General features: G+C 38.5%; 1 protein-coding gene across 9 annotated transcripts in view; it reads left to right on the forward strand.

The window, feature by feature from the left end:
• The window catches only part of JMJD1C (jumonji domain containing 1C), a 374,654-nt gene that overhangs the window by 274,452 nt on the left and 85,526 nt on the right, over window positions 1–14,676 (forward strand). The gene's annotated exons all lie outside the window — the stretch shown is intronic.

Raw genomic sequence — 14,676 nt, forward strand, 5'->3', positions numbered from 1 at the left:
GATTGTCAGTAATTGAATGATTTTATTTATAAATTTTAGTTCATTACTGCAATTTAAATACAAATACATTTAATTAGGGAAACATTTTCCAGTTGACTATTAGATTTTAATTATATGAAGAAACTCATCAAAAGTATTAAGCTAAATATTTTTTAAGATTGTTGAAATTACCAGTTAATTTTTTCAGGTATAAGTAAAACTCACAGAAGTTTTTTTTTTGTTTTTTGTTTTTTGTTGTGTGTGTGTGTGTGTGTGTGTGTGTGTGTGTATACTTTTTTTTTTCGAGATGGAGTCTTACAACCCAGGCTGGAGTGTAGTGGCGCATTCTTGGTTCACTGCAACCTCTACCTCCTGGGTTCAAGCAATTCTCCTGCCTCAACCTCCAGACCAGCTGGGATGACAGGCGCACACCACCATGCCCAGATAATTCTTGTATTTTTAATAGAGACAAGGTTTCACAATGTTGGCCAGACTGGTCTCGAACTCCTGACCGCAAGTGATCTGCCCACCTCGGCCTCCCAAAGTACTGAGATTACAGGCGTGAGCCACCACACCTGCCCTTCATTTGTTTATTTAGATTTTAGGTTGAATTAAATGTATATATTATAAGTTTCTTTTTACTCAGATGTTTTAAAATACTACAGTAATTGCATGGAAAGGATGAGTGAACCAGTTTAAATTTTTTCTAATGGAGTAAAAAGTTAATACTATATTATTTCAGACTTGTTACTGTTTTTCAAAAATAAAATGTAGAGCTGTTATTTTCATGGAGAGAACAAGAGCTTGTGTTAATGAGGGGTGATTTGTTGTGCATGGAGTTGTAATACTTAGGGAATTAGAATAGTTCTGTTAGGTCCACCAAAATGAGATGGTAGTTCATTTAGTGTAAACATTATTTCATGTCTTAAAGTCTATATAGATGTGCTCTTGTCTTTCCATTTGATTTTTCTTATTTCTTTAAAGGACCTAGTTTTTTTTGTATTATTATCTTTTGTTCTTTGTTTATAATATTTGCTTCATAGCAAATCACAGTTTAATAGTGGAGGTGTTGGAGCTTTTCCCTGGGGTTTTATTTTGTTAATTGTGAATACCATTTAGTTTACTACAGACCTTATCATTTCATTTCCCCCAGTCAGAGGGAGTTAGAGTAGGTGAATCTAGGTGAAATCAAAGGAACCTTCCAAGTCTTAATGTTTTAATTCTGTGGTTGTATTATTAGCGCTTTTGGAACCAAGTCTCAGCTTGGATTTGGTTTAGAGAAGTGAAATTGTTATGTAGAAGTTACTTTTAAAAATAAACTCTTTCCAGGTGGCCTAAAACTCGACATGTTTTTGAAAATTATAATGATTGAAAGAATATGCTAGGGGGAGGGTGGGGGGGGTACCCTAACTTTTTTTAAAACAGTTTCAGAGGCATAAGAGCTAAAGTCTTACGTGGTTTGGTGAATTGTATGATTGTCTCTGTTAGTAAGCTATTTAATCTGCTCTGCTAGTATATATACTAACTCACCCTCTGGCCTAGAAGGATGCCGTATCTTCCAGAAGTGAAGTGATTGACTTGACATTTTAACCATTGTGTTTCTGAAAAACGTGAATTCTGAGTTCAAAGAAATCGGAAGGAATTACCATGAGAGCACTTGATTTAGGATCTAGCATACCTTAGTTTTAGAATTTCTTACGAATTTTAGACTAAGTGTTGGTTTATAGCAGAGCTTTTCTATGCACATTTTTTATAGTTAGGGTTTTTTAATAAGATCAGGTTATAGGTCAGGCGCGGTGGCTCAAGCCTGTAATCCCAGCACTTTGGGAGGCCGAGACGGGTGGATCACGAGGTCAGGAGATAGAGACCATCCTGGCGAACACGGTGAAACCCCGTCTCTACTAAAAAAATACAAAAAACTAGCCGGGCGAGGTGGCGGGCGCCTGTAGTCCCAGCTGCTCGGGAGGCTGAGGCAGGAGAATGGTGTGAACCCGGGAGGCGGAGTTTGCAGTGAGCTGAGATCGGGCCACTGCACTCCAGCCTGGGTGACAGAGCAACACTCCGTCTCAAAAAAAAAAAAAAAAAGATCAGGTTATAAATATAAAAATATTTTCTCCCATGTGTATATGATAGACATTTGTCTTATTTTGAATGAAAATTTACTACAGATACCTAAGATGGTTAAATTTATTTATTTAAATAAATCTTGTGAAATACAGAAATGTTCTAGAAAGAAGAAAAAAATTAGAGTTTGTGTAATTAGAGTGGCGGTATTACCAGATTGATTATTTTATAACCAGTTGTCCAAGCAGTACATTAAATTCCTTAACTTCTTAAAATGGCAGCTGTTACTGGCATAAATTTTGTAAATAGTGCCTTGACCTATCTCAACCTTAGGGTAACCCTCTGTTAGTCAAAGGGAGTTTGGGTACACTTGAATAAGCTTTTTAATTGAGCTTTTTTCTTTCTCACTGTTTTAAAATTTCATGAGGCAATTTCTTTTGAATATGGATGCTAATTATCCTTTATAAACTTTTTAAGTAGGTGGGGGAAAATTCTCTTTGGAAATGACCTTTGTGTGTATTATTTTTTAGTCTAGAGTGGTAGATACATGTAAGTTTTTAAACTTTCCACAAATGATGCTTTGTTGTGAATCTAATTAAATGTTTTCAGTGAGAATTCCCAATCTACCACCTTTCTCCTTGATTTCTCAGAATTTTATTCTGTAGTAGTATGTTTTTCTTTAGTTTCCTTTACAAGTTGCATAGCCTTATTCTTCATTAAATCAAAATGATAAACTGAGGTAGTGGTTAGGAAACAGATGAGTCAGGATTAATACAAGTCCTTTCACTTTTAAGTCATTGGTTTGAATCCTACTCTTTTCTCTGAATGATTTGAATGTATTGAATATCAGATAGCAAGTATTAAGTTAGTTAACCTGGTCAGCTTTTTTTTTTCAGACAGGATCTCACTCTGTCGCTCAGGCTGGAGTGCTGCGGTGCAATCTCGGCTCACCACAACATCCACCTCCTGGTTTCAGAGATTCTTCCTGCCTCAACCTCCTGAATAACTGGGATTACAGGTGTGCACCACCATCCCCGGCTAATTTTTGTATTTTCAGTAGTGACAGGGTTTTGCCATGTTGACCAGGCTGGTCTTGAACTCCTGACCTCAGGTGATCCACCCCGCCTCGGCCTCCAAAATTACTGGGCATACGGTTGTGAGCCACTGCACCCAGCACTGGTCAGCTTTTTAAGTGATATTTAGTTGGCTATTTCAGGATGCAATTATTATAGATTATAGTTTTTAGTATTTTGGAAAGAAACATGACTAAAAGGAGAAATTGAACCAACATTTTCAGACAGTGTAATGGATATATATTAATTAGGCCACTGAAGCAACATACCCTGATATTGTTAAGTGTCTTTCTCCTTCCCTGTGCACACAGATAAGTTTCTACTTCCTCCTTTTAGGTTTCCTGATCATGCCTGGCTACACTTAACTTTCTTTGAAGTAGAGGGGGAAGGGAAAAGGGAGAGGAAGTAGTGGGGAAATCTGCAGGTTCTACTGTGTCTTTTAGCTGGCTGGGGAGAAGTAACAGAAAATAAATTATTGCTTCTTAAAGATACTTTTAATAGTTTTTTGTTAGTTGGGGCATGATGGCTCACCCCTATAATCCCAGCACTTTGAGAAGCCGAGGCGGGCAGATCACGAGGTCGGGAGTTCGAGACCACCCTGGCCAACATGGTGAAACCCCGTCTGTACTAAAAATCCAAAAGAAAAAGGTTAACCGGGCGTGGTGGCAGGTGTCTGTAATTCCAGCTACTTGGAAGGCTGAGGCAGGAGAATCACTTGAATCTGGGAGGCAGAGGTTGCAGTGAGCTCTGATATTACACCATGGCACTCTAGCCTGGGCAACAGCGAGACTCCATCTCAAAAAAAAAAAAGTTTTTGTTGTTGTTACTATAATTGCTGTGGTATTGTTCCTTTACTTTAGAGCATGATTATAGAAGTTCAGAAAAACTTTCCATTAAATTTTCATAACAGTTTTGATCACATTCACATAAAAATTTTGATAATGAAATGGAATATTTAACTTTTAGCATGATTTTGAAATTATTTTATCATGGATTTTGGCTACTGGCCATGCATACACCTACAGTTTTCAGGTTGGGGTTGCTTCATAGAGGATGTGGAAGAGACTATTTCTTACCTGAAAGTTGTACATATTCATTCCAACTAGCCTGGCTTGGTCTGGCTTGTTAGTCCAGTATTTTTAGGCATCACAATCCTCTTTGCTTTTAAATGTAATAAAGAAATAAAACAAAGGTCACTAGTTAAAACCGTTAGAGATTTGATACAGAGTGTGCTTGTCCAAAATTACACCCCATGTTTATCTTACAGTATATTAAAATTCATTGTAGTAATGAGGTGTTTTCCCTAAAATAAGGTAGAATCATAAATCCTAGACCTGAAGGAATGATTCCATTAGAAGCTCTGTATCCCAGCTACTCGGGAGGCTGAGGCAAGAAATCTCTTGAACCCAGGAGGCGGAGGTTGTGGTGAGCTGAGATCACACCATTGCACTACAGTCTGGGCAGTAAGAGCAAAACTCTGTCTCAAAAAAAAAAAAAAAAAAAAGAGTTCTGTATCATAATGAGCTGATAAAGTTTAGAGATAAGACTATTAATACTACAGTTCTCTCATTGTATAGACACTGAACTACAGTACTTTACTAAATCCTAGATACAGTACTGTTGTGCTGTGAAGTGCTGGTTGAAGGGAATGGGTAAAACAAACCTGAGTATTTTCTTAGTACCTGGACTAAAGATTGCTTAAAGACTTAACGAGAGAAGAGTCATACATTGTCTAGTGAATGAATGTGTCTGGACTGTGCCAGGTTGTTTATCTATTTCTGTAGTCTTTCAATGATAAAGTAGTTTATCCAGTTTTAGTCCATTTTAACCAATAATTCTTTCATCATTGATCATATAAATTTATTTGGCTGTGGTTTCTGAATATCCCTAAGGTAATTGTTGCTCAGCACATCTGTTTTACTAAAAATAGCTCGAACAGTTGCCTAGGATAAGTTAGTAGTAGTTTAGGAAGTAGAGTGTACCAGAGACATGTGTTTTTTTTTCCTCCTAAATTTGTGTTATTGTCCTGTGGCATTTGGAATTGCTTCACAACCAGGGTGAAATAACGCAAGTAAGGTGAAATTTTAGCCGTTAGTCAGCCAAGGTGAACAATTTAACCCATTGCTTGGTTATTCTACGCAAATGTTATACTTCGTTGAATTAAATATTTGACATAAGTGGTCCACTGACAAAGTTTGAAATCTTGTTGATAGAGGTTTGTTTATAAGCAGATTTATTTCTCAGGGTAATATGATATTGCTAATAGTTTACAGAAAAAAGTAAACAGAACTTCCTGTTACAGTTGCTTTGTATGGTGGAGAAGGGACTTGCTTTTTCAAACTTTACCTTCACTTCAGCTTATAATACAGACACATCACTTTAGATTGTTTTAGAACTGTAACATTTCTATAGTGTGAATGGAAATTTGACCTGGTACAGCATTTATTAGTATACTTACATAATTATTTTTGTCCTACAGTTCCTTTCAGATTTGTTATTTTCCTGGTATCATGTCACTGCTCTAGCATTACTTTTTACCAATTTCATGGCTCCCTGCTAGTTGCTTAATGCTTTTTAAAAGTTGATAAAAATGTTGTGAGTAATGATCTTTATTTTATTTTCAAGGAGTTTTTCATCTGTGATAAGAAATGACATAAAAAAATGATTTCCTTGAAGTAGACTGAATTTAAGGAGCCTGAAGTAAAAACTTCAGAAATACAAAGATAGGAGAAGTCAGTAGAGACTGAAGTGGTTAAAGAAGTCTCATGAAAGAGATGAAACTTAATGGGCTTCACTTGAATGGAGATGGAAGTGTAAGGATGAGGTGCGGTCGGTGGAGTGGTTGGTGGTGGCGGTGGTAATGGTAATCCAGACATTTGCCTGGAGGAACAGCATAATGAATGATGAGGAGGCATTTTAAGGGACAGGAGAATGTCAGCCTAGCTAAAGAAGAGAGTTTATGAATAGAATTAATGCTGGATACACATGGTGTAGGGTCAGATAAAAGAGGAAAAAGATCACTAAGCATAGTTCTCAGGAGAGTAACAAAATTATCTGTGTTACAATGGCATGTTGGTTATTGTAAATATCAGAAGCAGCTAATTGATTGGGTCTTTACTAGAGCCTCTTGTTTTAGAGATTCATTATAGCATAATGGTTAAGAGCATGAATTTTGACATCAGTTCAAGCAAACTTAGTTTCAAATCTTTTTTTTTTTTTTGAGACAGAGTCTCGCTGTGTCGCCCAGGCTGGAGTGCAGTGGCCGGATCTCAGCTCACTGTAAGCTCCACCTCCCGGGTTCACGCCATTCTCCTGCCTCAGCCTCCCGAGTAGCTGGGACTACAGGCGCCAGCCACCTCGCCCGGCTAGCTTTTTGTATTTTTTAGTAGAGACAGGGTTTCACCATGTTAGCCAGGATGGTCTCGATCTCTTGACCTCGTGATCCGCCCATCTCGGCCTCCCAAAGTGCTGGGATTACAGGCTTGAGCCACCGCGCCCGGTCAGTTTCAAATCTTAGCTGGCTGACGCCTGTAATCCCAGCTCTCAGGGAGGCAGAGGTGGGAGGATAGCTTGAGCCCAGGAGTTCGAGACCTGCCTGGGTAATACAGCGAGACCCCGTACTCCACAAAAAGGAAAAAAAAAAAAAAAAAAAAGACAAATCTTAGCTTTACCATTTGCTAGCTATTTGACATTGGGAAAGTCTCAACTGCTGTAAATAAATGGTTTTCTCAACTATAAATACTGTCTACCTCAGGGTTGTTAGGAAGATTAAATGAAATGCTACATTAAAGAGTTTATAATACAGAAACTGCTCAATAAGAGACATATTGTAAATTCCCTTTTCATTAATGGTATCTTAAACCTTTTTGGTGGATATTTGAAACTCCTTTCTCTTCCTACCATTCACACACTCATTGACTATTTCTTTGCCACCATCTGCTGCTTACTTTTAACAATCTTTCTTAGTAGTCTTCCCTAGAGCTCTTAGCATTTTTTTCTCCAGCTGGTGCTAAACAAACTTTTTCAACTCTCAATATAACCCATAGACAGTGTATAATAGAATATGTTTTTGTAGTAGTGTTTTTTTCTTCTCCCCCTTTTTATGAAGAATAAGTAGGTAAGGTTTCATTGTGACTTCTTAAACTATTATTTTAAGAAAATGACATTAGAAAAGATGAGTGCAAAACTGTATTGTGGTGTTATCCTTTACAGCACACCCTTACCTTTTTTCCACAGGGAGAGTCATGTACTCTACTTGTGACTGATAGTTATTTTTCTCTCAGAAAGTAGAAGTGATATTCAATAAGGTACAAAATTCTGCACCGAACACATTCCTAGTTAGTTACTCTATGAGTTTTCATATGCATCTCCCTTTTCCATTTCACTTTGCCTTCATTTTAACATTTGATTAAAATTTAGAGGTGCCGGCCGGGCGCGGTGGCTCAAGCCTGTAATCCCAGCACTTTGGGAGGCCGAGACGGGCAGATCACGAGGTCAGGAGATCGAGACCATCCTGGCTAACACTGTGAAACCCCATCTCTACTAAAAAAAATACAAAAAACTAGCCGGGCGCGGTGGCGGGCGCCTGTAGTCCCAGCTACTCTGGAGGCTGAGGCAGGAGAATGGCGTGAACCCGGGAGGCGGAGCTTGCAGTGAGCTGAGATCCGGCCACTGCACTCCAGCCTGGGTGACAGAGCGAGACTCCGTCTCAAAAAAAAAAAAAAAAAAAAATTTAGAGGTGCCTTGTTGACGTAAAATGAGAACAATTGTAGCATATATACTGTGCCGAAAGTATTAAAAATACATAACTGTTAACTGACTACTGGTAGATCATTGACTTGGTAGGATGAGCATCCATGGGCAGGCATAGCCTGGGGGTGGTCTAGGAGATGAGGCCAGAACAGGAAACAGCTATTTTGTAATATTTGGCTTTATTCCATTTCAAGTCAAAAGTGACAGCTTGCAGTAGTAGAACTAAGCTGAAGCCTCGATAGTAGGATGGACAACAAGAAAAGAGGAACCAGCAGCTAAAGCAGAGTGAATATACTTCCTTGTTTTTTAAAAATTATTTTTAATATAAAGTTGCTTTATCATGTTTTAATATTCAGTAATTTTGCTCTGTATTCTATTTAAATATTCCATTACCTACCTATATTATTTTATATAGCTGTGATTTCAAAAATAGTAATGAAACATGCTTGTTAAGGTCCCATAAATTACCCCAGTACATATCTGTTGCTATTTTAAAAAGGAGCTCTTCATTTGTAAAAATTGGTTGCAAAACTTGATGTGTTGAAAATGTATCCTTGGAGTTCGGGAACATGTTATTTTGACTGAAATTTGGCCCAAGAATGAGCTATTCTGCAATATTCAGATTAAAAACATTTATAAGTCACTGCAGTAGTTCTTTCCCGGTCCGAAATCTGCTGTGATCATATGCTGAAAAATCTGCCAGTCTCCTTTTAAATTTTCATAGCTGCTGCTATGAATTTAAAGTATGTGAAATTATGCTTGTAGACTCTAAGCCATCACTAGTTACCATTGAGAAAGATTTTCTGGTTTCTTTTTTCCAATGAAAATAAATCATAGGATTGATTTATTCTTTTTCTTAATTGCATAATCTTACTGAAACATGGTCATATTATTTAAAATCTCAGAGTTTTGTTCCTCAGTATAATAATAATATTTTATTAGAATTAGAATTTAATTTTGGGAATTTGATAATTCCCAAAATATTTTCATGTGCATTATTTTATTTCTAATGTTAGCTTTATGAAGAAAACAGATTGTATTATTTTGTGTAATGCTTTCAGGATACATATTAATTTATTAATCCACTCAACCCTTTGAGAAGTCTAACTTACAATGAGAAGGAAGCAAAATAGAAACTATGTAAAGTAGACTAAATTTTAAAAGAGTGTGATTATTGTGATGATAAAGCAGGCAATGTCATGGTACATCCACAGCGAGAAAGTACAGCTGAACTTTACTCAGACTGGAAATGGGAACTAGAAAGTCAGGAACTCAAGTCACATATTCCCTTTTCTCCCCGCCCCAGAATCTCCTTTTTTTGACGGGTTTATTCTCCTAACTCATAGGTATTGCTTCTCATAACACTAGTTTTCATTTGACTTATGTGTCAGTATCAATTCACCTACCTGTCCCCACTCCTTTACAAGACCTTTTAGATCTAATATTTATGTTTTCTACTAAAATTACAGATGGCATAGGGGAATGAAACGTTGAAAAGAAGAAATAAATATAAGGAAGAGAATATGTGGTAGTAATTTTCTATGGTAGGTGGAGAAAGTGAGGTTTAGCTCAGCTGTGACTTGGCATCTAGGTTCACACAGCTTGTGATAGTCAAAAAAGAACCTGGGTTGGGTGTGGTGGCTCACACCTGTAATCCTAGCACTTTGGGAGGTTGTCAAGGTGGGAGGATTGCTTGAGCCCAGGAATTTGAGACTGGGTAACATGGGAGAACCCCTGTCTAAAACAAAATAAAATTAGCTGGGCATGTAGTGCACCTGTGTAGTCGCAGCTACTGGGGAGGCTAAGGCAGGAGGATCGCTTGAGCCCAGGAGGTTTAGGCTGCAGTGAGCCATGATCTCACCACTGCTCTTGAGCCTCGGTGACAGAGGGAGACCCTATCTCATGAAAAAAGAGGGGAGCTGTGCAGCATAGTGGCATACACCTGTAATCTCAGCACTTTGGGAGGCTCAGGCAGGTGGATCACTTGAGCTCAGGAGCTTGAAACCAACCTGAGCAGCATGGCAAAACTCCATCTCTACCAGTACCAAAAACAAAACAAAGCAAAAAACAAAAAACTTTTGCTGGGCACCTGTAGTCCCAACTACTTGGGAGGCAGGGATGGGAGGATTGCTTGAGCCTGGGAGGTCAAGGCTGCAATGAGCTGAGATCCTGCCATTGCAGTCTATCCTGGGTGACAAAGTTAAGACTCTTGTCTCAAAAAAAAAAAAAAAAAAAAAAAAGAAAGAAAGAAGAAAGAAAAAAAAACTTGAACTCAAAGTTTTAGATTATAAGATATTATTTCTGGGCCGGGCGCGGTGGCTCAAGCCTGTAATCCCAGCACTTTGGGAGGCCGAGACGGGTGGATCACGAGGTCAGGAGATCGAGACCATCCTGGTCTACACGGTGAAACCCCGTCTCTACTAAAAAATACAAAAAAAAAAAAAAAACTAGCGGGGCGAGATGGTGGGCGCCTGTAGTCCCAGCTACTCGGGAGGCTGAGGCAGGAGAATGGCGTAAACCCGGGAGGCGGAGCTTGCAGTGAGCTGAGATCGCGCCACTGCACCCCAGCCTGGGCGACAGAGCTAGACTCTGTCTCAAAAAAAAAAAAAAAAAAAAATTATTTCTGTTACACTGCCTGCCTTTGTGAGCCATCCAGTGGGAAGTGTCTCCTATTTACATATCATTCTCTTTCGTGTGGCACTTTTTCTTATAGTTAGTATCTTTCCTAAATAAAAGACTAAGTTTTTCCTGAATTTTATTGCCTGTACAACTTCCCCTAGATTTTGCATACAGTGGCATCTTGCTACACTCCAAATCTGTGCATTATTTTCAGATTCATTTGTTCCTTTGGCAGATAATCCATATTAAAATGTTTTCTAGTCTCTGGTTTTTTTTTTCAGCTGTCTAGTTTTTGTTTTTTGTTATTTTTGTTGTTGCTGTTTTTTGTTGTTGTTTTTTTTGGTTGTGCATATGGGTATTCTGAATACCTGGATTTGTTCAAAGCTAAAATTCAAAAATAAAATACTTTAAAATGAAGCCCTTGTCAATCTCTTGCCAGAATAGTTGTCTCTAAAATTCAAGTCTTTCTGGGCTTCAGACTAAAAACAAAACAGTACTGGTCCTTAGTAAATGATCTGGATTGAGGGTCATTAATTCATATATTTAAAGGACAGCTGTGTTATATTCAGAACTACGAATACCTTCAAAGAACCTAGAATCTAATGGGGGAAACACACACAGAAGAACAAACATAAATATAAGCAAAATGTAGTAAGTAGAAGAGACCAGGGAAGAATAAGGAATTCATTCTGGTTGTAGGAGAGATGTGGAGGTATTGTTAGAATTAGAGTAGATGACCCCTGAGTTACATGAGGATGAATATAAATTAGCTAAGCCACTAGGACAGCAAGGTTGGTTAAATACATGAAGTCAAGGGAATAAGCAGGATGCCTGTTGAATGGGTTATTTACATAAACCCTAACCATACCATCTTCCTGGAATGTCGAACTGGTGACTAGATAGGGAACCATTTTAACCATATTTAGTTGGGTCAGCCATTGACTGGTCTCACCCTTATTGAGTAGAGGAATAATGAACATTTGTTAAAAAGAAACCAACAGTGAAAATTAAAATTTTAACCATATAAGTTTACAATTCACTGGCATTAAGTACATTCACAATTTTGTGCAATGATTACCACTATCCATTTCCAGAACTTTTTCATCATCCTAAACAGAAACTCTGTATTCATTAAACAGTAACTTCTCACTTCCCAATTCTGCCTTCCCTTAACCCCTGGTAAACCTTTTGTTTTACTTTGTCTGTGAATTTGCCTGTTTTAGGCACCACACATAAGTCAAATCATGTAATGTTCATCCTTTTGTAACTGGCTTGTCTCACCATAATGTCTTCAGGTTTTATCCGTGTTGTAGCATGTGTTAGAATTTAATTTTTTATGGCAGAATAATATTCCATTGTATGTATAAACCACATTTTTAAATCCATTTCTCTGTAGATGGATATTTGGGTTCTTTCCAACCTTTGACTATTATGTGAATAATGCTGCTATAAACAGTGGTGTACAAATGTCTGAGTTCTTCCTTTCCGTTGTTTTGGTTACATACCTAGGAGTAGATTGCTGGGTCATACAGTAATTCCATATTTAGTTTTTTGAGGAACAGCCAAACTTTTCCACAGTGGAAAACCATCTTTTGTTCCCACCAACACCACACAGGGGTTCCAGTTTCTTCCACGGCTGCACCAATACTTGTTATTTCTTATTTTCTTGATAATAGCCATGCTAATGGGCGTAAAGTGGTATCTCTTTGTGGTTTTGATTTGCATTTCCCTAATGATTAGTAATGTTGAGCATCTTTTTATGTGCTTTTTGGTTATAAATATATCTTTGGAGAAATGTCCATTCAAGTCCTTTTCCCATTTTAACATTTGGTTGGGGTTTTTTTGTTGGTGAGTTGGAGTTCCTTATATATTCTGGATTTCAATCCTTTACCAGGAATATGCTTTGGAAGTATTTTCTCCCATTCTGTGGGTGGTCCTTGTCTCTCTTTTCATAGTGTTAACATACAATTGTTTTTTATATCAAGTCTAATTTATCTGCCTTGGTTGTCTGTGCTTTTGGTGTTATATCCAAGAAATTGCAGCCAAATCCAGTGTCATGAAGATTTTCCCGTGTGTGTGTGTGTTTTCTCAAACTGTTTTATAGTTTTTGCATTTTGTTTTAGACCTTTGATCCATTTTGACATTTGGTTTTGTTTTGTTTTTTGAGATAAAGTCTTGCTCTGTCACCCAGGCTGCAGTGCAGTGGCACAATCTCAGCTCACTGCAACCTCCGCCTCCTGGATTCAAGCGATTCTCCTGCCTCAGACTCCTGAGTAGCTGGGATTACAGGCGCCCGCCACCATGCCCAGCTAATTTTAGTAGAGACTGGGTTTCACTGTGCTGGCCAGACTGGTCTCGAACTCCTGACCTCAGGTGATCCGCCCACCTCAGCCTCTCAAAGTGCTGGGGTTACAGGCATGAGCCACCGTGCCTGGCACAGTATTACACTGTATTTTTAAAAAATGAGGTTGGGCGTGGTGGCTCACGCCTGTAATCCCAGCATTTGGGGAGGCCGAGGTGGGCGGATCATCTGAGTTCAGGAGTTCGAAACCAGCCTGACCAATACGGTGAAACCCCATCTCTACCAAAAATACAAAAAAGTTAGCTGGGCATGGTGGCGGGCACCTGTAATCCCAGCTACTTGAGAGTCTGAGGCAGGAGAATCGCTTGAACCTGGGAGGTGGAGGTTGCAGTGAGCCGAGATTGTGCCACTGCACTGCACTGCACTGCACTGCAGCCTGGGTGACAGAGCAAGACTTCGTCTTAAAAAAAGAAAAAAATAAAGATTATAATATAAGGGTCCAGTTTCATTGTTTTGCATGTGAATAACCAGTTTCCCCAGCACCACTTTTTGAAAAGTTGTCCTTTCCACATTGAGTACTCTTCCCACCCTTGAAATCAGTTGACCTTTTGTGTAACAGTTTGTTTCTGTGCTCTCTGTTCTGTTCCCTTGGTCTATATATCTGTCCTCATGCAGATATCACACTGTTTTGATTACTTCTGGTCCCTTTTTCACTTTTCCCCACTTTTCTATAGCTGAATAATTTGTTCAAATGATTGCTCACCCTAAGATAAATCATTAAAGTGTACTATTCTGTTTTGATGAAATTTAACTGAAATACCAGATCAATGTCTTGAGTATAACTCCTGCCATGTAAATTATTAGGCATAAGATCTCCCTTGTAGGGTAAGTATGTTTTTAAGATTCGAGGAAAAAGAAGATCCTGTGATTGCTGAACTATAACATCGTCATTCATTTATTGCTATGTGCCAGTCACTTTGCTCTAAATGTGAACTCAAAGACAGATAAAATACTTAATTCTCTTTCAGATCATAAATTTAATTACAGCAACATGCCAGAAGTTCTGAAATCGAGCTGTATGCATAGTTAATTTGCAGTATAGAATCAGCTGATGGGGGAATATCTTATGATTGCCTGTTTTTATTTCTCAGAAGACTAGGGTTCTATAGTAGTGTTTCTCGGTAGAGTGCTATGTTAGGGTTCTCCTCATACAGAACCAGTATGGGGTATGGCAAGTGGGCTTGTATATATGTTTGTGTATAGAAATTGAGAAAGAGGAGATTCTTATTGATTGGCTGTTGGAATTGTGGGGGCTAACAAGTCCAAATTCCACATGGTAGACCAGCAGGCCAGTAGTTCAGGCGAGACTTGATGCTGCAGTCTTGAGTCTGAAAGGCAGTAGGAAGGCAGAATCCATTTTTCCTTGAGAGAGCGCAGCCTTTTTTCTTAAGGCCTTCAACTGATTGGATTAAACCTATCCATGTGTTAGGAATAATCTGCTTTACTCAGAGTCTGCTGGTTTCAATGGTAATGACATCTAAAAATACTTCCAGAGCCACATCTAGAATGATGTTTGACCAGAACACTGGGCAACATATCCTAGTCGAGTTGACACTTAAAATTAAATCATGGCTGCTATTCATATTTGATTCTTAGTTTTGTCATGCATTGTAGCATGGTGGGAATTTGTACCTCTGACGTAGCAAATAAAATGCCTTTGGCACGTTCTTCCAGTCATTAATGGATATCCCTGAACCATTTCCCATCCCCTTTCAGCCTTTATTTAGAGCCATTGGGATAGATATAGGTTAAGACAACTGGGAAAGTGGGAACCTTTATTTATTTTCTTCGAGATGAAGTCTTGCTCTGTTACCCAGGCTGGAGTGC

Source organism: Trachypithecus francoisi, unplaced genomic scaffold, assembly GCF_009764315.1.
Source record: "Trachypithecus francoisi isolate TF-2019V2 unplaced genomic scaffold, Tfra_2.0 Lachesis_group9, whole genome shotgun sequence".
Lineage (NCBI taxonomy): Eukaryota > Metazoa > Chordata > Mammalia > Primates > Cercopithecidae > Trachypithecus > Trachypithecus francoisi.